The 19010-nt window shown below is 49.2% G+C and overlaps 1 protein-coding gene across 1 annotated transcript in view; it reads right to left on the reverse strand.

The window, feature by feature from the left end:
• The window catches only part of LOC138498167 (zinc finger protein 84-like), a 408351-nt gene extending 391633 nt beyond the window's left edge, over nucleotides 1-16718 (reverse strand). Inside the window, exon 1 of the mRNA XM_069622046.1 lies at nucleotides 16562-16718. The gene's annotated coding sequence lies outside the window, so the exon portion shown is untranslated. The remainder of the gene's footprint in view (nucleotides 1-16561) is intronic.
• Between the last annotated feature and the right edge of the window lie 2292 nt (nucleotides 16719-19010).

A 19010-nucleotide genomic window follows, 5' to 3' on the forward strand; every position in this document is an offset into this window, starting at 1 on the left:
GGTTCCCAGGTACATTCACTGGGTGGATAGCCCTTCCATTCCACCAGGTATTGAAGTTGTCCTCGCCTATATCTGGAGTCACATATTCGAGACACTTCATATTCTAGCTGGTCATTGACAATCACAGGACTGGGTCTAAGATTAGTCCGGGTGGTTTGGATGTAAGGCTTCAATAGAGATTTGTGAAAAACTGGATGGATTTTCTTCCAGGAGTCTGGTAGTTTAAGTCAAAAGGCCACAGGGTTAATGACTTCTTTTATAGGAAAAGGCCCATAATATCGAGGAGCCAACTTATTCGGTCTGAGATGTCGGGGCAGTAGCTTCGAAGATAGCCATACTTTATCCCCAATGGTGTAAGAAGGTCCTGGTCTTCTCCTCGAATCTGCATAGTGCTTAGTTTGGATCTGTGCCCTTTCTAGATGTTTCTTGGCTTCTCTCTGTACATTGATGAGTGTTTCAATCCAGGAGTCGACTGTTGCAACTGGTGTAGGGTGCGGAAGGACTGAAGGTAATACCGCAGAGTGGAATCCATGGCTGCAAAAAAAGGGGCTGGTTTTAACAGCCGAATGGTCCGAATTGTTGTAGGCGAATTCTGTCACTGGTATTAGAAGCGACCAATCGTCATGGACCTTAGTAGAGAAACAACGAAGGTATTGTTCAAGGGTTTGATTCACTCGTTCTGTGAATCCATTGGTTTGGGGATGATATCCTGAGGAGAGGGCTTGTTGGATTCCTAGTATCCTGCAGAGGTGTTTCCAAAATTGAGAGATATACTGTGGTCCTCTGTCCGATATAATCTTGGAAGGAAGTCCATGCAGTCGGAGGATGTGTTCCAGGAAGATTCCAGCAAGTTCTGACGAGGATGGTAACTTATACAGAGGTCTAAAATGAGCCATATGAGTAAACAAGTCAATGGGGACCATGATAGTGGTGTACCCTCTGGATGGCGGTAATTCTACAATAAAGTCTGTAGCAATGACTTCCCAAGGTCTTGTTGGTGGTGTAGGCTGTAATAAGAGTCCTGCTGGTTTCTGGTTGTCATGTTTGTTTTGATTACAGATGGAACAAGATTGAACGTACAGTTGAACGTGAGCCTTCATTCTGGGCCACCAGAATTGTCTTTGTATTAGACGGAGGGTGTTGGAAATGCCACGATGACCAGAGTGAAGGGTATCATGGCAGAGGTTTATTATCTTTTGTTGTAGTTTCTGTGTGGGGATGACCAGGTTGTTATTTTTAAACAAGTATCCGTCCTTGGTGCTCAGATCCCATTGATTCCTTTTCGAAAGACCCTTACAGAGTTCCGAAGTCTGAGTTTGCATGCAAATGTCTTCCAGGAGATTGTTTGCTTGAGCTACAAATATTGTATGAGGAAACATCTTGGGATATGCCTCCCGGAGGTTCGTAGTCTGGATGTCGAGAGAGGGCGCCAGCTATTAGATTTTGTGCTCCAGGAACGTGGTGAATCTGGAACTGGTATTGGACAAAGAAGAAGGCCCACCGAGCTTGATGGCCATTCCTACATTCAAAGGCCTGCAGTACTTGTAGGTTTCGATAGTCAGTGGGGACCTGGACAGGATGTTTCGATCCGAGGAGTAGATGACGCCACTCGGTGAAGGCTTGACGGATGGCTAGCAGTTCCTTTTCCAAGACTGAGTAATGGGTTTCACTGGGAGTTAATGTCTGTGAAAGGTAAGCGATGAGGTGCTCCATCCTGTCCCCGAATAGCTGTTTGAGAACGGCTCCAATAGCGTAGCTGGAGGCATCTGTCTCCACTATGAATGGTCAGTTGACATCAGGTTGAGCCAGGGTGGGGGCTGGTGTAAACTCAGTCTTCAACCATTGGAAGGCTTCCTCTTGAGCTGTGGTCCATAGGAAGGGAACGTCTTTCTTTAACAGGGCAATGATTAGTTGGACTATCTCGGAAAAGGAAGGTATGAATTTCCTGTAGAAATTAGCCAAGCCCAGGAAGGTGTGGATTTGTTTCACAGAGGTGGGACTTGGCCAGGATAAATATAGCCTTAACCTTGGATTGATCCATTCCGATGCCTTCTGGACTAAGGACAAATCCTAGGTAGTGTATAGTAGAAGCATGGAAGATGCATTTCTCGGGCTTTGCCAGGAGCTTGTTTTCGCGTAGTCGTAACACTGCCTTTACATGTTCTTCATGCTTGGAAATGTCCTTCGAGAATATTAGAATATCGTCCAGATAGACAATCACGAACAGAAATAGCATGTCTGAGAACACCCTATCCATGAAGCGTTGGAAAACCGTCGGGGCATTAGCAAGTCCAAAGGGCATGACCAAGTATTCATAATGACCGAAGGTTGTTCTAAAGGCTGTTTTCCACTTGTCTCCTGCCCTAATACGAATCAGATGGTAGGCATCCCTGAGATCCAACTTGGTGAAAACAACTGCGCCCCTTACTGTCTCCAGAATGTCCGAGATCAAGGGTAACGGATAGCGATCCTTAAGCGTGCATTGATTTAGACCTAGATAGTCCAGACACGGTCTGAGTTCCTTGTTGACTTTCTTGGGAACAAAAAACAGTGAGGCCCCTGCTGGGGATTTAGAGGGTTGTATGGTGCCATTTGCAAGATTAGTATCCAGGTATTCTCGAAGGGCTTTCTTTTCTGGTTCGGATAAGATGAACATCCTTCAAAGGGGAATCACAGCGGAAGGGTCAGTTTCTGTAGCACAGTCTTCTGGTCTATGGGGAGGTAACGCCTGGACAATGGCAGAAGAGAAAACATAAGAATATTCCTGGTATATCTCCGGAACCCGGATAATGTTCGAGACAGAGATTGTACCTTGGTGATTCGTAGGAGGTCCTTCTGATGGTGTCGGAGCAAGGTCTGACAAGCAGTGGGACATACAAAATTCTGAGCCCAGGAACAAGGAACCTGCTGCCCAATTGATGTACGGATTGTGTTTTTGAAGCCAGGGCATTCCCAAAACCATTGGGTAATGGGCCGAATTGATGATGTCAAATTTTATCCTTTCTCGATGGTGGTTTATGGCAAGTTCGACGTCCTTGGTCTGAAGGGTTATGGGTCCTGAAGAAAGGGGTCTTCCATCAATTGCTTCTACAGGTTGCATGATAGTCCGGGATTCGTAAGGAATATCGTGTTTAAGAACCCATTCTTGGTCTATGAAAATCCCCATAGCTCCACAGTCCACCAGTGCCAGGATGGGATACGTTTCCTTCTTGGATGGCGATAAGAAGGCCTGTAAGATCACCAAAGAATTTTGTCCAGGAGAGTTCAAGGATGGAATTGATGTGGAGCAGGCATCTCTCTACCGAACCTTTGCTCCATTTAGGATCGGGAGCTGGCGTTTCCCGAGCGCCGTGGGGGGGCTATTGGGCACTCTCTCACTAAATGTTTGTCTGATGTACAATACATACGCAACCCGGTATGGATCCTACGCATTCTTTCTTGGGAGGATATAGGTCCACGGAATGCCCCTAGCTGCATAGGTTCAGGCTCGTTACTTGAAGTGGAAATACCTTCGGGGTTCGAGGGTATCCCAATGGGGTTCTTCTGGAGTGGTAACTTGCTTTTCTTTTTCTCTGCCTCTCTCTCCTGAATACGAAAGTCAATCTGCAGGGCAAGATCCATCAGGGCCTGATAAGAACTTGGGCGCCCCACTCTGGCTAGCTCATCCTTGATGTCTTCGTTTAGCCCTCTTCTAAATAGGGTAAAACAAGCTTCAGAGGACCAATCCGCTTCTTTAGCCAGCTGTTTGAAGCGTGTGACATACGCAAGCATATCCTGGGTACCTTGTTGAAAGTTGAGTAGACGTTCCTGGGCACTGTAGAACTGCTCTGGGCGGTCAAACATGGTCTTAAGGGCCTGTATGAAGCCATTGTAATCATCCAGGAGAGAATCCCCAGAGTTAACCAGTGGGGTGGCCCAGGTCAAGACATTGCCAGAAAGATGCGAAATAATAAAGCCCACCTTAGCCCTGGGTGTAGAAAAATAATAAGGCTTGAAAGTAAAGTGGACCAAACATGAGTCCAGGAATCCATGAAGGCTCTTTGCGGAACCATCATATTTATTAACAACGCCGCCCAGAATTACACTCTCTTTCGTAGCAGATTCACGGGACAACACCAATTGCTTTAAGGCGCCCTTCTCTGCCTTTAAATTTTGCACTTCGTCGTCAGCTCTTGCATGCCACGCATAAGGTCCTGGATGGCCGCTTCCATGTCTGTGTCGAATTCAATCAGGTGGTGTCTCAATCTGTCACAGATTTCCTTTTTTCTCACCTGTTTTTGCTGCCTTGCGGGATCCTTCGCCGGGGTTTTCTTCCGTGCTGTTCGTGTCTTGTATAAGCCTGCTTGGCCATCGTCGGATTCCAGGATTCGTTCAGCTTCTTCATCCGGGATCAAGGAAACGCCAAGAAGACCAGGAAGGAAGGCCGCACACGGGGGCGGTCAGCGCGGAACGTGGATGGATACAGGTACAAGGGGAAGGGAAGGAGAAGGAATGGGTCCGGGAATTCGAGCAGCAACTCAGTTCCAGGAGCACGAACTGCGACGCACGTCTAGCCTCAGCTAACAATAGCGTTGAGACGCGCGGAGCCGCAGGGGCGTGGTTAATTTATGGAACGTGCTGCATGGACGTAAAGGTCGATAGACCGCGTTCTGTGAATACGGCCATGTTGGGTGTACTATAGCGAGTAACCCCCGACGTGCCAGGGACCAGGAGGACCAAAAGGGGCGTGATCAATGGATCATGACAGCAGTGCCCTAAATTGGCCACGGACAAGTACCCTATGTTATTCTACGCAGATGACGCAGTTTTATGCGCAACAACCCTGCAAGGTCTGGAAAAATCTCTGGCCATCTTTATGAATAAATATAAAGATTTGGATTTTAAACTAAATATCGGGGAGCCAAAAGTAATGGTGTTCAAGCCCCGATTTTCAAAATCTATACCCCTGATGCTGAAAGTGAATGGAAAGCAACCGGACTACTTTGGGGTAAGGTACCACAAATCAGAGGGTTGGGTTGCCCTGGTAAAACGGTCTATCTATACTAGAAAAATATGGGGGTTCCATTCAGGTGTTTCACGCGAGTCATGGCCAAGGGGCAATTTTTACAGCATCATATCCATTTACAGATATATCATATCATTAGACTATATGCAAAGAAAGCAGTCCCGGTAGCATTATATGGGGCAGAACTGTGGGGCTATGCCAACCTGGGAAAACTCTCCTCTACTGTACTCAAATTTTTAAAGACATTTGTTTCACTGCCTAAGAGCACTCCATCTGCATTGTTACTTCTTGAGTTAGAATTTTCATGTGGAAGCTAAATACAGCACTTGACTCAGTGCTGTAGTATTCTATATCCCTTTGATTTCAAGGGTTAACTTTTAACACAATGTCACTTTAATTGGCCTTGAATTGTATAGGTAGGAAGCAAATTTGGTGGGCACCACAGGGGTATCGAGTCCTTCTGGCGTTATCAAAGGTTTTTAGTGTGATAAGTCATTGTTAGGAAGTTAGATCCTCTATGCAGGAGCTGGCTGAAAAAGGCCTGGAGACACCCAAACCCAAAAAATACAGCAAGAAACAAAGATTAGGTGAAAACCCAATCATACAGCCGCTCTCTGGAATCCCATACTGGGTTCTATATTAGTTGTAATTTCACTATGTATAGTTCCTTCGATCCAATTCTTGAAAAAATACAAAAGTCAAATATATAGTGATTTTTCAATGTTGAAAATTATTTTATAGAAAGAAGTGACTAGTAGCCACCAAAATTGTTCTTCGTGAGGAAGAGATTGCCATAAATCACTCTATCTGAAGACTTATTTTTGTGCCAATGCATTTCGGAATATAACAAATTCCTTCATCAGGGCAAGTCTAAAACAATAAACATAACATTCACATGCAATTGTGCCAACCATCCCAAGATTAATATTCAATATAGAATAATTCCCATATTAGAAACAACTCTGTAGAGTCTCTTCCTCTGCCTGCGACTCAACAAGGCAGAGGAAGAGACTCTACAGAAAGGTCTCAGCTTCGTACCGACTTACGGTACCACCTTGTTTGACACGAAGATAGAACTATACAAGTTTGTTTGTAAACTTAAACTTAAAGTCTTCTTTAACGAATTGGAGACACAAGAGAGTCCGACCGAGATTCCAGACTTTCAAGAATTTAGAGTCAAAAGTGGGTTTGTTCCACCCATTACAGTACCATCCATAGAAATATTCCAGAGACTAGTCACTCGGGACCTTGAACGTATCAGCTACAGAAATCCTCCGTACAGGAACTTAAAACCACACGAGATGAGATTGATTAGAGACCTGTTTAGTGACAAGAGTATTACCATTCGTCCTGCAGATAAGGGAGGAGCCTTGGTTATTCAGAATACATGTGACTATGATGCTGAATGTAGAAGACAGCTCCAAGACCAGACTACATATGCTAGTTTGGACCATGATCCCACCCTTTCGATTAAACAGAATTTGAAGAGCCTCCTAGATAAAGCATTTGAATTGGATTGGATCAACGAGCATACACAAAAATTTCTCTTGAAAGAACATCCTAGAATACCTAATTTCTGTACGCTGCCAAAAATCCATAAATATGCCATCAAACCACCAGGTAGACCAATTGTTGCAGGGATAGAGAGCATCAACCAACCTTTAGGGATCTATATAGATTTCTTCCTACAGCCATTGATACAAGAGACCAACACCTACACAAGGGATACCACCCACTTCCTGCAAAAGCTTAGCTCATTGACACCTTTGCCTGAAGATCTATTGTTTACTATAGACGTGAAGAGTTTATACACCTCTATACCCCACGACCTGGGAATGGAGGCTGTAGAATGGCTGTTACTGAAAGCACCAGAGATACGGGCCCAGAAGGAATTCATACTGGCATTATTACAATTCATTGCTGAGAACTCCTATTTTCAATATGGCAACCAATTTTTTCTACAAACTGCAGGGACTTCAATGGGAGCTACCATGGCACCCTCATATGCCAACAGTTTCATGTATAAATTTGAAACAGACCATGTATTGAATAAACAGGAATGGAACAAGGACATCCGCATCTGGATGAGATACATAGACGACATCTTTGGAATTTGGAAAGGAACCAGAGAGTCTTTTGAAACATTTTTTGTGTATCTAAACAGCATCGACCAAAGGGTACAGTTCACTAGAGAGATCTCATATGAAATCATAACATTCCTTGATGTACAAGTCAGAAAGCAACTCACTAGCTACAGCACTTCACTGTTTCGGAAAGAGACTGATCGGAATAATCTCCTGCACCGACTCAGCTTCCATCAGCCGAGCCTACTGAAGAATCTACCATACAGCCAATTACTTAGGGTCAAGAAAATAGTGAGTGATCCTGAAGACTACAGAATGCAACAGATGGAAATGAAAGAAAAATTTCTGGCCCGGGGATATAAGCAGGGTGAACTCGATCTGGCATCTGACAGAGTTGATGCCATATCACGAGAGACTCTATTATCAGAACAGAATCCCAAAAGTAAGAGAGAATTGAAGTCACCAGTATTTGTATCCAAGTTCTCTACGCAAAGTAACAAAATCAAGAAAACTATTATGAAGCATTGGGAGATTTTCAAGAATGATATTCGAGTTCAAGATATTTTTAGTGAAAAACCTATCTTTGCATACCAACGCAGTAGGAACCTAAGGGATGAATTGGTGCAGACGAAACCTACAGTCAGGGAACCTATGACACAGCGAACTGGGACATATCCTTGTTTACAGTGTGTCAACTGTAATTTTGTTATTAAAGGAAACTCCATTAACCATCCAAGGATGGGGCAGAAGATTATGCTTAAGACTTTTGCCACATGTGACAGTAGTAATATCATCTACGGCATTAAATGCCCGTGTGGGAAATTTTATGTGGGACAGTCAACCCGAACAGCCAAATTGAGGTGGGGTGAACACCGATCTTGTATTCGTAATGCAAACATCAATTCAGCTGTGGCACGACATTGGATGGCTAATGGACATAACGTGTCCCAAATAAAATTTGTGATTTTGGAAGCTTTAACCAAGAATAGCCCTCATGAGGATTTATGCCAACGTTTGAGTCGCAGAGAGACATATTGGATTGACAAACTTGGCAGTCTGGCTCCCAATGGGTTAAATGAGGAGATCAACTTTCACTGTGTTCTCTAATTGTTTTCTCTTATTGTTTTCTTACATTGCATTTAGCATCATTTGGTTTAGATTGACACCAGTACGTATATGACCTGAATGTTGAGGGTCACTTGAATGTATATGAATAAGAGATGTTTCCCATGTTTAAAAGATGTCCTGCATGCTGCGCATCCTGGAGTTCCCCCAGGACCCGAGGTGCCGTCTGTCTAGACGACACCACTAGCGGCATTAAGGCACATACTATTAATATAAGGTACAGCCCTAGGGTTGCTCCCTAGGCTCCATCCATCCTACTTAGGCACGTTCATAATTAGTATAGCCTCATCTGAGGTGCTCATATAACAGCCATTACTTTTATCCAAATGGGTTCATTCAATCTTAGTATTTTTTCTATGTCCATGGATGACAGATTACTTTTTTCTTTTTTTCTTTTTTGATTCTTAGGCGATGACTTTTATCATTACTGCCCCAGGAGGTCCAGTAATTAGATATTTTGATCATATTGAGTTTATTGACCAGTTCTCGGACACGGGTCGCGGCTCGTGTTCATAGAGCCGTGATCACGTGTCTTACACAACTGAGTTGCTTGGCTGCGCACCGATGCAAGGAGGACATTCTGCCTTCAATCACGTGTCTTATTAAACCAGGTTGCTCGGCAACGCGCCGATGCAACGAAGACAGTCTGCTTTGAGCAGACGCTCAGAGAACTTCTCCGCTTCGTTCTTTACATATGGTGAGTTACAATCCACGCCTGTTTATTTCTATTTAGCGTTTAGCTACACTTTGGATAGGTCCTTTATATATATTCACTTTACCATTCACAGCACCTGCTCGCCGTACACGGTGGAGCAGCCGGACCTCTGAAACATAGATTTCGCCATTACTCACCTACATCAGGTAATGGACCCGATTCCCTCCATTTTGTTATAGGATAACTTTACTTGCCTTTGTACTGATTTGTTTCTTATTTTATATCTTTTGACCTGCCTTCTGATCCGGCTCATTACATTGTCGGGTACGTGTTTACCTTCATATTTTTTCAACTATTTGGATGATGACTGTTCATACTGATATTTATATACCTACGTTGTTTCTAATATGGGAATTATTCTATATGGATATTAATCTTGGGATGGTTGGCACAATTGCATGGGAATGTTATATGTTTATTGTTTTAGACTTGCCCTGATGAAGGAATTTGTTATATTCCGAAATGCATTGGCACAAAAATAAGTCTTCAGATAGAGTGATTTATGGCAATCTCTTCCTCACGAAGAACAATTTTGGTGGCTACTAGTCACTTCTTTCTATAAAATAATTTTCAACATACCAACAACTGGAACATTTGTCCAAAAAACTTTCCAAAAGTGTTTGGCTAAATTCAGTTCAAGCAAGACCAGTTTTCAACATACAAACAGCAGCTGCTAATTTGTGTGTACATCAGAGACGTCGATTCATGCCTCTCCTGTGAGCACGATTAAGTACAACAATTCAAGATATCGAGCCAGCCACAGTGACACCAAGATGGAATTCTAGACACACGTATAAAAGACATATATGTATGTATTTGTGTGCTAACGGGGAACAAGATTGATCCACCACAAAGTAATTGTTGTCCTGAAGATGGCCCCACATTCATCTTTGTAACCACCGTTGACAAAAGTGGTATACGATAACGGGCCAAAACATAGGTCGACTGTATAAGGAAAATCTAATGTTTTTTCCATGTCTAAAATGCATATTTAGATGAAATGTTATGCACCAAATTTTCTCTTAGCTTTAGCATTCCCGTTAGATGAGACAAATGATGACTGAATGGTATGATTGAGAATCAAGTTTGAAATGTATTTAAAAAAAAAAAAATTATATAATCATTAAAGAGACAGATATTTTGTAATGAATTGCAGTGTGGGTGCAATGTTTCTCATCAAGGCGATAATCTAACGAACAATGTGTATAGATTGCCCTTAACCTTCACCTGGTTTCCATATAAGACTAAAAGAAAGGGGTAGTCAATCTGTTTTTCACACAATTCTCTTCACAGATTGTCCCTTCCTTCAGAGTTGACCCCCCGTTAACAAAAAAATAGGGATTACCCATTAATTTAAAAAATCATATTACCACGAGCAATTTGTTTCCCTTTCAAACCTATCCCACTTTCGAATAAGTTTACCACATAGCCGGTGCCAGGTGGGCATGGCCACTTTAACCCCATTTGTTGTCCCTCGCGATCATGGGCAGTAGCCAGATTGTCCGGGTCATGACCTTATATTATGACCCGGACAATCTGGCCACTGCCCATGGCCACAGGCTATAAGGTATATCACTATTTTTTGTACCTACGTTATGACACTGGTCAAAAAATAAAACACGCACACATTTGCAAAACCATGCTTTAAGGTCCTTGCCAATGTTTGTAACACGAGTTTGCTTGAAATCCGCCCATGTTTTATTTTTTCAAACTTGTCAAAATGTATGTACATACGTCATATGACTTAGGCCCCACTTGACAAAATACATTCAGACTTTACACAAACATTGAAGGTTGGATCTACAATCTTTCTGAAAACATTTGTCCACTAACTCTGTAATGCAGAAATAGGCACAGATGTCCCCGAACCTCTGAAGTGTTCGCAAACATCACAGGACTGTCCCGAACATCCGGACTGTTCGCAGACTTCGGGGGTGAAAAACACCTGTTTTTTTGCTTCTTATGGCCATATGCCATCCCATCCTCATCAACCCTCACCTCCCCAGAGATTGTTTGATACATTTGACAAGTGCAATGTTGTGTTTCTTTAATAGGTTTTTACTGCGATGTTTGCGGTCACCGGCCGTAGTCCGCAAATCCAACACGGCGGGCGTTTGCCAAAATATGGTGCACTTCATGCTTTTCACCATCCAATCAGTGGGCGCGTCCGATGTCCGCGGACATTACGTCACCCTCTAGGCTCAAATTACTGGACAGATTTACACCAAATTTACAAAAGCACGCTTTCGGGACCAAGCCGCAGTTCCTGCCGCAAATTTGGTGAAATTCCGTCCAGCAGCTTGGGCTGTAGGTGTGAGCAACATTTTCTTCCATTACGTCGAGGGCAGGCATTTAAAAGAATTCAAATTGAACTTTGCTTAGTTAAACGCCAACTAGGTTTGCTTTAGCCCCTAAAATTCAAGTAAAGGAGTTAATCATTTGTGACAAATTTTGGTCACAAGTGGTCCAAGATAACACACTTTGCCACGGTTCCAGCAGATTGTATGTGAAATATTAGCTCGGCATGGATTACAGTGCTCTTGCCGAAATGCCTTTAAATACGTGACCACGATCTCAAAGTACGACCACCTAAACATTGGATGATTTGCTGAGCATGATTACAAAGTATTTCAAGTACATTGTGCAAATCTGAACCTGTAAAAGCAGGCCTGGATGCTGCACTCTATTCTATTTTTTTACATGCAGGTGTTTAGGCAACCTGCACTGTCTGCTAAATGCTGTTTTATGTGTTTGCATGAAGGCGTGTAGGCAACTGTCTTCTATACACTACTCTATGTGTTTGCATGCAGGTGTGTGGGCAAACTGCACTGGCTTCCATACGCTATTCTAATCGTTTGCATGCAGGGGTGTAGGCAACTGTCTTCTGCACACTATTCTATGTGTTTGCATGCAGGGGTGTAGGCAACTGTCTTCTGTACACTATTCTATGTGTTTGCATGCCTTGGTGTAGGCAACTCTCTTATACACACTATTCTATGTGTTTGCATGCGGGGGTGTAGGCAACTGTCTTCTGTACACTATTTTATGTGTTTTCCTGCGGGGGTGTAGGCAACTGTCTTCTGTACACTATTCTATGTGTTTTCCTGCGGGGGTGTAGGCAACTGTCTTCTGCACACTATTCTATGTGTTTGCATGCGGGGGTGTAGGCAACTGTCTTCTGTACACTATTATATGCGTTTGCATGCGGGGGTGTAGGCAACTGTCTTCTGTACACTATTCTATGGGTTTGCATGCGGGGGTGTAGGCAACTGTCTTCTGTACACTATTCTATGGGTTTGCATGCGGGGGTGTAGGCAACTGTCTTCTGTACACTATTCTATGGGTTTGCATGCGGGGGTGTAGGCAACTGTCTTCTGTACACTATTCTATGGGTTTGCATGCGGGGTGTAGGCAACTGTCTTCTGTACACTATTCTATGGGTTTGCATGCGGGGGTGTAGGCAACTGTCTTCTGTACACTATTCTATGGGTTTGCATGCGGGGGTGTAGGCAACTGTCTTCTGTACACTATTCTATGGGTTTGCATGCGGGGGTGTAGGCAACTGTCTTCTGTACACTATTCTATGGGTTTGCCTACTGGGATGTAGGCAACTGTCTTCTGAACACTATTCTGTTTGCATGCAGGGAAGTAGGCAAGTGTCTTCTGCACACTATTGTATGTGCTTGCATGCAGGGGTGTGGGCAACTGTATTCTGCACACTATTGTATGTGTTTGCATGCCTGGGTGTAGGCAACTGTCTTCTGCACACTATTCTGTGTGTTTGCATGCGGGGGTGTAGGCAACTGTCTTCTGTACACTATTCTATGGGTTTGCATGCGGGGGTGTAGGCAACTGTCTTCTGCACACTATTCTGTGTGTTTGCATGTGGGGGTATAGGCAACTGTCTTATGCACACTATTCTATGTGTTTGCATGCAGGGGTGTAGGCAACTGACTTCTGTACACTATTCTATGTGTTTACATGCGAGTTGTAGTATTCCATGTGTTTGTGGGGGTGTAGGCAATTGTCTTCTGCACAGTATTCTGTGTTTGAACGCGGGTATAGGCAACTGTCTTCTGCACACTATTTTATGTGTGTGCATGCGGGGGTGTGGGCAACTGCCTTCAGCACACTATTCTATGTGTTTGTATGCAGGGGTGTGGGCAACTGTCTTCAGCACACTATTTTATGCGTGTGCATGCGGGGGGTGTAGTATTCTATGCGTTTGCATGATGGGCTTTAGCATTCTATGTGTGTGCATGCGGGGGTGTAGTATTCTATGCGTGTGCATGCGGGGGTGGTATTCTCTGCGTGTGCATGCGGGGGGGTGGTATTCTCTGCGTGTGCATGCGGGGGGGTGGGATTCTCTGCGTGTGCATGCGGGGGGTGGGATTCTCTGCGTGTGCATGCGGGGGGTGGGATTCTCTGCGTGTGCATGCGGGGGTGTGGGATTCTCTGCGTGTGCATGCGGGGGTGTGGGATTCTCTGCGTGTGCATACGGGGGGGTGTATTCTCTGCGTGTGCACGCGGGGGTGTGGGATTCTCTGCGTGTGCATGCGGGGGTGTGGGATTCTCTGCGTTTGCATGCGGGGGTGTGGTATTCTCTGCGTGTGCATGCGGGGGTGTGGTATTCTCTGCGTGTGCATGCGGGGTGTGGGATTCTCTGTGTGTGCATGCGGGGGGGGTGGTATTCTCTGCGTGTGCATGCGGGGGGGGTGGTATTCTCTGCATGTGCATGCAGGGGTGTGGGATTCTCTGCGTGTGCATGCGGGGGCATGACTTGCTGACTGTGGCTTTCTGTGTGGGTGGGGGGGTGGTATTCTCTGTGTGTGCATGGGGGGGTGGTATTCTCTGCGTGTGCATGCGGGAGGGGTGGTATTCTCTGCGTGTGCATGCGGGGGGTGGTATTCTCTGCGTGTGCATGCGGGGGGGTGGTATTCTCTGCGTGTGCATGCCGGGGTGTGGTATTCTCTGCATGGCCATGCGGGGGGGTGGTGGTATTCTCTGCGTGTGCATGCAGGGGTGTGGTATTCTCTCCGTGTGCATGCGGGGGTGTGGTATTCTCTGCGTGTGCATGCGGGGGGGTGTTATTCTCTGCATGTGCATGCGGGGGTGTGGTATTCTCTGCATGTGCATGCGGGGGTGGTGGTATTCTCTGCGTGTGCATGCGGGGGGTGGTGGTTTTCTCTGCGTGTGCATGGGGGGTGGTGGTATTCTCTGCCTGTGCATGCGGGGGGGTGGTATTCTCTGCGTGTGCATGCGGGGGGTGGGGTGGGTGGGATTCTCTGCGTGTGCATGCGGGGGTGTGGTATTCTCTGCGTATGCATGCAGGGGGGGTGGTATTTTCTGCGTGTGCATGTGGGGGTGTGGTATTCTCTGCGTGTGCATGGGGCGGTGTATTCTCTGCGTGTGCATGCGGGGGGTGGTGGTATTCTCTGCGTGTGCATGCGGGGGGTGGTGGTATTCTCTGCGTGTGCATGCGGGGGGGTGGTATTCTCTGCGTGTGCATGCGGGGGGGTGGTATTCTCTGCGTGTGCATGCGGGGGGGGTGGGATTCTCTGCGTGTGCATGCGGGGGTGTGGTATTCTCTGCGTGTGCATGCGGGGGTGTGGTATTCTCTGCGTGTGCATGCAGGGGGGTGGTATTCTCTGCGTGTGCATGCAGGGGGGTGGTATTCTCTGCGTGTGCACGCAGGGGGGTGGTATTCTCTGCGTGTGCATGCGGGGGGTGGTATTCTCTGCGTGTGCATGCGGGGGGGTGGTATTCTCTGCGTGTGCATGCGGGGGTGTGGGATTCTCTGCGTGTGCATGCGGGGGTGTGGGATTCTCTGCGTGTGCATGCGGGGGGTGCGGGATTCTCTGCGTGTGCATGCAGGGGGGTGGTATTCTCTGCGTGTGCATGCAGGGGTGTGGTATTCTCTGCGTGTGCATGCAGGGGTGTGGGATTCTCTGCGTGTGCATGCGGGGTGTGTGGGATTCTCTGCGTGTGCATGCAGGGGGGTGGTATTCTCTGCGTGTGCATGCAGGGGGTGGTATTCTCTGCGTGTGCATGCAGGGGGGTGGTATTCTCTGCGTGTGCATGCGGGGTGGGGGTGTGGTATTCTCTGCGTGTGCATGCGGGGGGGTGGTATTCTCTGCGTGTGCATGCGGGGGTGTGGTATTCTCTGCGTGTGCATGCAGGGGGGTGTATTCTCTGCGTGTGCATGCAGGGGGGTGGTATTCTCTGCGTGTGCATGCGGGGGGTGGCTCTGCGTGTGCATGCGGGGGTGTGGTATTCTCTGCGTGTGCATGCGGGGGTGTGGTATTCTCTGCGAGTGCATGCGGGGGTGTGGGATTCTCTGCGTGTGCATGCGGGGGTGTGGGATTCTCTGCGTGTGCATGCGGGGGTGTGGGATTCTCTGCGTGTGCATGCAGGGGGGTGGTATTCTCTGCGTGTGCATGCAGGGGGTGGTATTCTCTGCGTGTGCATGCAGGGGGGTGGTATTCTCTGCGTGTGCATGCAGGGGGGTGGTATTCTCTGCGTGTGCATGCGGGGGGGTGGTATTCTCTGCGTGTGCATGCGGGGGTGTGGGATTCTCTGCGTGTGCATGCGGGGGTGTGGGATTCTCTGCGTGTGCATGCGGGGGGTGCGGGATTCTCTGCGTGTGCATGCAGGGGGGTGGTATTCTCTGCGTGTGCATGCAGGGGTGTGGTATTCTCTGCGTGTGCATGCAGGGGTGTGGGATTCTCTGCGTGTGCATGCGGGGTGTGTGGGATTCTCTGCGTGTGCATGCAGGGGGGTGGTATTCTCTGCGTGTGCATGCAGGGGGTGGTATTCTCTGCGTGTGCATGCAGGGGGGTGGTATTCTCTGCGTGTGCATGCGGGGTGGGGGTGTGGTATTCTCTGCGTGTGCATGCGGGGGGGTGGTATTCTCTGCGTGTGCATGCGGGGGTGTGGTATTCTCTGCGTGTGCATGCAGGGGGGTGTATTCTCTGCGTGTGCTTGCAGGGGGGTGGTATTCTCTGCGTGTGCATGCGGGGGGTGGCTCTGCGTGTGCATGCGGGGGTGTGGTATTCTCTGCGTGTGCATGCGGGGGTGTGGTATTCTCTGCGAGTGCATGCGGGGGTGTGGGATTCTCTGCGTGTGCATGCGGGGGTGTGGGATTCTCTGCGTGTGCATGCGGGGGTGTGGGATTCTCTGCGTGTGCATGCAGGGGGGTGGTATTCTCTGCGTGTGCATGCAGGGGGTGGTATTCTCTGCGTGTGCATGCAGGGGGGTGGTATTCTCTGCGTGTGCATGCAGGGGGGTGGTATTCTCTGCGTGTGCATGCAGGGGGGTGGTATTCTCTGCGTGTGCATGCAGGGGGGTGGTATTCTCTGCGTGTGCATGCGGGGGGGTGGTGGGATTCTCTGCGTTTGCTTGCAGAGGCATGACTTGCTGACTCTGTGGCTTTCTGGGTGGGTGGGGGGGGGGGGTCTCGGGTAAGCACTGACTCGTGCAGCAGGCACAGTCCCTCGCCCGCGTGGAGCAGGGCTGGGGGTCGTGCTTGAGCTACGCTGCCTCTGTGGCCATTCTGGTGGGGGTAGGGGGGGAGGGGGTCTTCCTGCACGGCCCCTCCCTATGTTGGGTAAAAGTGGGCGGCGAGGAGCTCACCCGCAGCGGCGGCATTCACAGCACCGAGGAGGGCTCCTTCTCTCCCACCTAGGAGGGGCGGCGGCTCTGCCAGGCCAGCATGCGTGGGGCCCGGGGGACCATGATCACTGCAACGCCGGAAGCCGGCAGTAAGACCGGAAGCCAAGGCAGCAGGCGTGGTCCGGGGGGACCATGATTACTGCAACACCGGAAGCCGGCGTGGTCCCGGGGGACCATGATTACTGCAACACCGGAAGCTGCTCTGTCAGACAACCAGAGGTTGATATACAGGCAGCAGGAGTAGGGCCGGGGGACAACGGTTACTGTAACACCGGAAGCAGCCGCGGATTCAAGGGGGTTGGGGGTCGCCAGCAGCGGAAGCAGTGTTGCCAGGTCATGTTATTATAAGCGACTTTGGGCTTGTTTTTGCCCAAAGTCGCTTATAATATTTGGAGGTCGCTTGTTGGACCGTCTGTGCGCGTGTAATTGGGCTTGTTTATATTGCTGTTAAGCCCATTACACGTGGCACAGAGCGCCCTGCACTGGGCTGCTGGCAGCACTTGTGTCTTGCTCTCGGGTGCGCCCTGTATTTTGCATCTGCTTAAGTGTTTGGCACTGATGGGATCGTTACTTGCCCACCAGGTGGCCCATCAATGCCAAATGCCTAAACATATGCAAAAAAAAAGCGCCCTTTAAAAGTTTTGTCATGCAGGCAGACACACTGCCATGTAAAGATGTAAAGAAGGGGATTGGTTTAGTTTAGCAAGCGTCACTCTATAGCAATATTATCCTGGTGATATCCCCAGCGCTGGCGCATTATCCACTAACATCCTTTATTTATTTATTTTTTAAAAACTTTTTTTTGCAAGACTGGGTTAGAGGATTATTGGAATCTATATACAACATTTTCTCAGAAAGATGTATTCAGGAAGGCCATGTTTCTTTTCAGCTTCCAATTGGTGTTGCATGGCACCCCTGTGAGGGGCCATGGTACATTCCACGGAGTTGTGTGGTCACATGGTTACCCATGTGACCAACCTAATAAAAGGTCCGAGCCGCTTCCGGCTCGGCAGTCACGAGTGAACCTGACTCCGCGTGGTGTGTTGTGTTGGTGCCGGGGGGGGTGCCTCGCCACGTGTGCTGGGCCCAAAGTCGGGGCCCAGCTTGAGGACGGTGCCCCTGCCGGGCAACGCCGTCCGGACGGTGCCCCTGCCGGGCAACGCCGTCCCTGTGGGTCCCCCAGCCATGTGAGGCGGGTTGGGGATGCGACCCCGGCCTGGGTGCCCCCAGAGCCGGGGCCGCGGTGATCCGGTTGCCAGCCGGCCATGTGGGGAGCTCCGGTGTCCCGGAGCGGGTGGGATGAACCCCCACCCTACATCCAGCGGCGTGATCGCCGCACTTCACCCTGTGGTGTCGGGTGCCACCCGACCCGAGTGCGGGGCTGCCCGGTGGACCGGGACAGCCCCCAACAATGGCGACGAGGTGAGGGGCCCCGCGTGCCCCGAAGAAGATATGGTGCGGGCCCATCTCCATCTGGGCCCGCGATGTGGAGGAGCGGAGACGATTCCCCCCCCTATCCCCGTGGGGGAGAGAAGTTTCTGCGGCGTCGGCCGCGAGAGGGGGGAGAAGTGTGCGGCCTGCGCCGCAGTGTAGAACGGGGGGGCTGCCTCTTTCCCCGTCAGGAGGGAGGGTGCCCCGGCGTCGGCCGCAACGAGGAGCGGCTAACATCGCCGCAGGAGGGAGGATGCCGGTTCCCCTCCCCAAGGAGCGCTGGTGCGGCTGACATCGCCGCGGGAAAAGAGGAGGAGGCGGGCCCAACACCAGCTGGGCCCGCAAGGAAAACATGGTGGGCGAGCGGCCCGCCCGTCCCCCGAGGGAGACGGAAGAAGCCCGCGGCATCGGCCGCGTGGGTGGCTGCGCCCCTCCCCCATCGTGGACCTCTCCCCGGCGTCAGAAAGGAGGGAGAGGGGCCGCGCGCGGCCCGAAAGAAAATGGGGAGTAAAGGAGATGCAGGCCCGATTCCAACGGGGCCTGCAAAAAGGGAACAAAGGATGCGGGCCCAGCACCAGCTGGGCTCGCAAGGACAAGGGAGTGCTCGCTCTGAGGAGCGGGCAGAGGAGCTGCCTGCCCTGCCCCGACAGGCAATGGAGCGGCATCCGCCGCAGTGGGGAAGTCAGCTGCCCCTCCGCTGTCCCCACTCCCATCTGAAGGGGGACAGCCCGCGAGGGTGTGTGTGCCCGCTCCGAGGAGCAAGGAAAAGAGGTGTGGGGGGCCGCCGCACAGCTGAGGTGGCCCCGGTCCAGGAGAGGGGCGGGTACCGCCCAACAAGTGGTTTGCCTCTCTCTCAAGAGGGGTGGTGGCGGGTGCGGATGCAACAACGAGATGAGCTGCCCACCCCCAACGGCAAACAAAGAGGAACACGAAGAAGGAAGCGGGTTCTGCCATCCCGCCATGAGGTTTGCCCCCATAC

Source organism: Ambystoma mexicanum, chromosome 5q, assembly GCF_040938575.1.
Source record: "Ambystoma mexicanum isolate Mex_15411 chromosome 5q, UKY_AmexF1_1, whole genome shotgun sequence".
Classification (NCBI taxonomy): Eukaryota; Metazoa; Chordata; class Amphibia; order Caudata; family Ambystomatidae; genus Ambystoma; species Ambystoma mexicanum.